Genomic DNA, 6,557 nt, shown 5'->3' with positions numbered 1-6,557 from the left:
TTAAGTGGCCAAGTTTCGATATGCACGGTAATTAACGATATATTAGATATGGACAGAGCTCTGCTTGGGGTGGCTCTCCCCCAGCATACATTAATTTAGCTTTTTCAAATTATTCTTGTTTAAATTTGTTTAAGTACAGAGTATTTTTACCACTTACGACAGAATTTTGAATTGTTATCTAATCAGTAATCGATGATATGAAGTTATCTCTTAAGATAAAGTTGGAAAATCGTAAAGACCAACAATAATCTTTGAACGAGTACGTATTAGACTGTTTCATGCGAAATGTGTGTATAAGATTGTTAGTCAGTTCGGTATTCGTACACTGTGCGGAGCGCGAGTGCTCTTGTAATATTACGGTAAATTTCGTTTATTGTAGTCGACAACTCTAGTAATATAACTGATATATATATATATATATAAAGGTTAACAGGCTCCAATAAATAAAAAAAATGCAGTGTCGACTTATTTTCCTCGTATTCTGCTTATTCACTCAATTTAGTTGGTGCACATGTAGTGAAATTTCGTTAGAAGTAAATAAACTTTTTTAGTTTTTTATTCAAAAATTGTATGCTTTAATTGTAGCTATAACACTTAGATGGAATCTTCTATTGGTGGGTCTGAAAACCGACAAAAAAAAAAAAAAATTAAAATAATCGTTTTAAAATCTTTTAGTAAAAACTAATGAGAGCGTCACGCTGAATCTTGTAAAGCTATTGTTTTAAGTTATGATCAAATCATATGTACCTTTAAAGGTATTTCTGAAAATGCTAATAAAAACCATGAAAATCGTCAAACAGCTAAAATAATAAATAATGAAACGATAAATTTTAAAAGAGCATTTATGGCAATATTATGAAGTGAAATATTATCACAGTTTAATAGCATTAATAAATATGTCCAAAAACCAGGTTTAGATCTTTTTGCAGCCGTTAATTTACCAAAAGTATTAAAAACTTATAGTGAAACCTAAAAGAACAATTTGATTCATTTTTATGATTGATTTTCATTATTAAGAGTTCTTATGCAGTCATATGCGTTTTATTTATATCAATTAACATTAAATAATTACTTATAGACTTATTGAATTATTTATTTATAATCTTAACAAATAAATTAAATATAAAAAGCGATGTAACAACAAATTGAATCAAACAATGAGCCCTGGACCCTAAAATTATTAAGTAAAGCTCTGAGTATATGCAAGTGGATAAGTCATAGGTTTTATACGTACTCGAAAAAGAGGGGTAGCGAATTGATATCTTAGTCCAGTGGTTTGATATCTGATAACGGATATTGAACATGAGAAAGCTACAACATAAATTACCTTTTTAACTCAAGTCAACCTAACAAAGTGATAAATTTGAAAAAATACTCGATATATTTTAAAGGTACTTAACTTTATTTTTGTGCAATTCTTTAACTTATTTATTTGTATATTTTTAAAACTATAGTTTAAGCAGTATAGATGGGATATTAAGCTATTGGATTTAGTTTAGAACTTTTAATAATTTGAATTTGATTGATTTTTATGTTATAAGTTTGGCATCGGATATCATTATAGGTACAAAGGTCTCGTGTTTGGTATATAAATTATTTTGCGATTTGTCAAACGTGATATTCTAAAATAAATCTAAAAATATTTTAAATTTTTGCAAGGGAATAGGAGGCACCTACCTTATATAATAATAATATGTAGTGAATATGAGAACCATTAGAAACATATTGTTTTTAGATTTTTAAAATATATTTTTTATTTTTTCTAAATATATAAACATTTCATACTTTATAATATGAAGAGTCAATTGTTTAATAATATTATTTTTCAAATAGTTTTATGAAATAACAGATAATCGACGTTTGTAGTTATCTATAGGTCACTCAAGACACTTATGTAAATGAGTAGTGCGTAAGTGTACATACCCACAACAGATCGTATTAGTTTGTTAATTAGTATGGTAATATTTTCATGCCCCTCAAGTCATATCCTCGACTTGCAAAAATGCCAAATAATTCCCACACTTCTATAATCATTATACTTAAAATATATCATAACAAAGATAAATATTTAATACGTATGAGACGTACAGATGGAAATTCTAAACTAAAACATTTTGAAATTAAAAATTTAAGCGAAATTAGAAGTTTAAAACTTACGTCCGAGTAATGATGAATGTATTTTTTATTCAATTAAGTACATTACATATATTTATTTAATTTTCATTATTAAATAAAGGTCTAGTATCATTTCGGTTATGAACACTATGATTAATTATATACAATACTCTTACTATTTGCATGAATTTATAATATTAATTCCGTATATTTATGCTAATGTTTTTTTTTATCATATATCAAAATTAATATATATTATTATATATTATACACATAATACATTTCATTAATAATCATTAAAATCACATTTATATCGTATTTTATAAGAAAAATAGTTTAAAATTTACAGTAATAAAATACCGATGTATTTTAATAACTAAGTAATCAATAGTAATATAATATTTATACCAACTAATAATAATTAATTTTAAAACATAATATTAGCGAATCAAAGATTAAATAAGTTATGTAAAAATTAAATTGTATACACATTAAAAAAAAAAATGTAATTGAATACTAGAAATAATATTAATATTAATCAAATATTTTTTTTAACTATAACAGCTCTTGCTATGGATTTATGAAAATACAATTTCAAAAAAATATATTAAAATTTTGAAAAGTATAAAAGGTTAAAAGCATATCATATAATTTATAGCGATATAGCAGCAACTTTTTAATGATAAACTTGACTTCACAGATTTTGAATACAACAACGACAAATAATACGTAGGTAAAGCTATAGAATATTATTATTGTAGAATGCACTAGATTTTTTCAAGAAAAGAAAAATATAACGAGTAAAATGTTTTGATATTGATTTACTATTATGTCAACGTCTGACACAGTACTTTCGATAAAATATTTAGAAAAAATATAATAACGCGTGAACAGGCATTTTTAGCATTTGATGAGTACTTCTTTACAACTTTATAATAAATTACTATCTATGTTATAGTTAAGACGTGTTGCTAAAAATAATTAAAAAAAAAGAAAAAGCAAAGCAAAAGCAAATAAATATCTAAATAAACGTTAAAACAAAAACATTAAAATACGTGGATAATATAACTTAAAGTTAATTATTAGTAAATTATAAGATAGGCAATCTAAATTTATTTTTAATTCAACAATAATCCAATATTAATTATTAATATCAATAATTATAATTGATAGTCCTAATAATTTTATTATTTTGGAAAATCACATTAAATATTTAATAGAATTCTTAATTGAAAATGTGAAAAATTATATTATGATAAAAATTCATAACAAAATAAAGGCAGGTTGTTATAAACATAAATGTGTTTATTGACATTAATATTAAATTTAATTATCAAGCTGTAAATTTTACATCATATTTATTGTACAAAAAATTATAATCATATTAAGGTTAGATTAGGTTAGGTTGATTAATAATGAATACATTTAATCACAATATACCAAAAGCAGCATTTTTCTTTAACGTTAACTAAAGTTAAATTTAAAAAAAAATCAATATTTAGATCACTTTATTCTATGCGAGTTTCCTCTAATGAAAGCAATTTGGTTTTACAAAGAATTGATTTAAGCCATTGCACATACAGTAGTATAGTATAGAATGGTTTTAAAAATAGAATAGAATAATTTTCAATACATTGTAACAATTATTCGAATGCAGTAATTTTGTGAAAATAACTGAAATATTAATCTTAGATGAAAACCCTTACCTATTTTCAATAAAGGAAAAACATTTAAAAAATTATAAATACTATCTTGTACGAAGAGCCAATTAGATATTGAGTCCAATCTTTTAGTCCTCAACCACTCGTTCGACACAGTGGATGTTAGTTGAATTTATTAGTTGTGTTTGTAATTTGGAAGTCTATTATAAATTGTTTATGTTATCTTATAGTGTTTCACACTTAAATATAAAAATAAAAAGCTCACAAACCTTGTAATTAAATGTTAATCGTTTCACGCAAAATATACATTGTGTGATATTAAATATACTGAGTAAAAAAAAATGTGAAATACATTGGAGAAGTATAGCTGAATGTGTGCAATTATAGAATATCTAAAATCTCAAAAAACTATTTTTGGTCTTAAAATGATTTTACAAAAGTATAAAATAATTGTAATATTGGATGAAGCATTTATTTTACTTGAACTATTTTCATAAATTATAAATATTGATAGATTAAGTACTAAAATTTTCAAATTAACATATGTTCTGTATATTCCAGACGTATTGTCATAAACCTAATTGCCTGTGTAATTAATATGTATATATATATCTGCTTTTCAAAAACAATTTGTATTATATTTTAATATTTTAATTTTAAATTGTTTTTGAAAACACCTTTCTAGAAACTTAGTGTTGAATTTTAAATAGATAACTGATTTATTTAAGATCATTCTAAAATTGTAGTAAAACCTTTGATTATCGTTAAAATTGAACTGTTTATGTATTATTACAGCGTACTTCAATCAATGAAATATTAAGATAAACTACATTCTGTACAAAAAATATTATTGATGATATATTATGATATTTGTCTGGAGATAATTCAAGGAGAGTATCAAAATTTGTTCCATGATACCTTCCTACAATTGTTAATGTCATTAATTTGGAAATAATTTAGAATTAATGTTTCACTTATCATTTATTATAATTCACTATCGGCTCGTGCAAAATTTGCAATCATTATTTACGTATAGCTGTTACAATTATTATTGAAGGCTTTTGTATTTTTGTGTGACAAACGCATCTTTTAAATTATAGATTACATTTTCTATAATTATAATAAATTAAAATAACTACTGTCATTCAAGCAAAAGAAAAATAGTAGATCATATAATAGTTTAATTTTTTATGTACGACGTATGTGTTAAATAATAGTATAGTGTGAAGATTTATGTACATAAGTTTCTCTAATTTTTTTTTCTTCTTAAATAAATATATAAAATTATATACTGTGTTTTCGCGTAATACAAAAATATAACATTTAGAAAAACCAACACAAATTTGTAATTTAATATTGTTCAAATATTGTATAATAAGTTTACAATTTTATGAATCGTTTGACAATGTATTATTTATAATTTTGCATAAGCAGATTAGATCAATTGTTTGACCTCTTTGTACGAATGGATTATACATGGATATATCTAGTATATATTGCGCAATATACACACGCACACATTAATGTGTAAAGCGACGATATGATGTATAGGTAGAAGCTTTTGAAGACGAATAGAAGGTCAGAACAATAGGGCTGAGAGACAACCTTTTCCATCTACTTGACAGTCACGGAATTTCGAGGGCGACTATCAATTACATAAAGAATTAAATTAAATAAGAATAAATACTGAATTTAATCAATATTATTGATAATCCTTCTATCTAAATTGTATTATTCATATGTTTCGCATTACACAGACAGTTTTATTTATTGTTGTAACTATTGTTAGCATATTTTTAAGATCTAAATAGATATTATGTGTTATTCTATACATAATACAATAGTAATGATATAATATAAATGCGTTTTAATTATATACTACAGTTTGTATTAGTTTTATATGAAAAAAATTATATATAATATAATATATATTAATATAGTTGAAATCTTGATAACACATTATAAACATTACAATTTACAGATGATACTTGCTAAATAATGTGATTTTTCTTCGGCTTTTTGCTATAAATATGCATTGAAATTACTTTAGTGCTATAAAAAACTAATGTTTTTAGAGTATTATTTATAATTTTAAACATATAAAATAAAATAAACACGTTAAACACTATTTTCACTATTCTGTAATCGGTGTAGGTTTGTAATGTATTATTATGTTATATTAAAAACAATAATACGTTATCGATTCTGATTAGAGTTCAATTAACCACTCTTGTTAACAGATCATATTTTTTTGACAGTTTTTAGTTTTTTCCTCTGGGAAACTAACTACTAAGAAAATAAAAAAAAAATATTCTTTTCTAAATACTGTATAAGTACAATGTAAGTAGTTTTAACTAGACTAAATTTTCTGTTGAAACAGTAGTTATAAGAAACTAATTGGGTATTTTTTCTATTTGAAAAAAAAAATCTTTTCAAGAAAAAACTTTTTCCCTATTGAATTTCCGGCAATATATTGATACTGTTGGGAAAAAATGTATGATACAGCATATGCTCCATCTAATACATCTATACGAACACTTAATATGTTAAATATTTGATTTTATAGTAAGTACGTGTAACAGATAAAATAAATATATATCGTAAAATCTTTTTACTTTATTATTAGATCACTAAATTAATGGTTTGCAATATGATTAACTTATTTATGAATAATTTCAAATACATTTATTTACATTTATATCCATTGTTTTTTTTTTATATGTATATATAATAAACTTATTTAAATTCTAATTTTTGGAATTTATCAGTACTTATCTTATT

The sequence above is a fragment of the Rhopalosiphum maidis genome, chromosome 4 (genome assembly GCF_003676215.2).
Source record: "Rhopalosiphum maidis isolate BTI-1 chromosome 4, ASM367621v3, whole genome shotgun sequence".
NCBI classification, from domain to species: Eukaryota; Metazoa; Arthropoda; class Insecta; order Hemiptera; family Aphididae; genus Rhopalosiphum; species Rhopalosiphum maidis.
Note: the sequence above shows the minus strand (reverse complement) of the source record.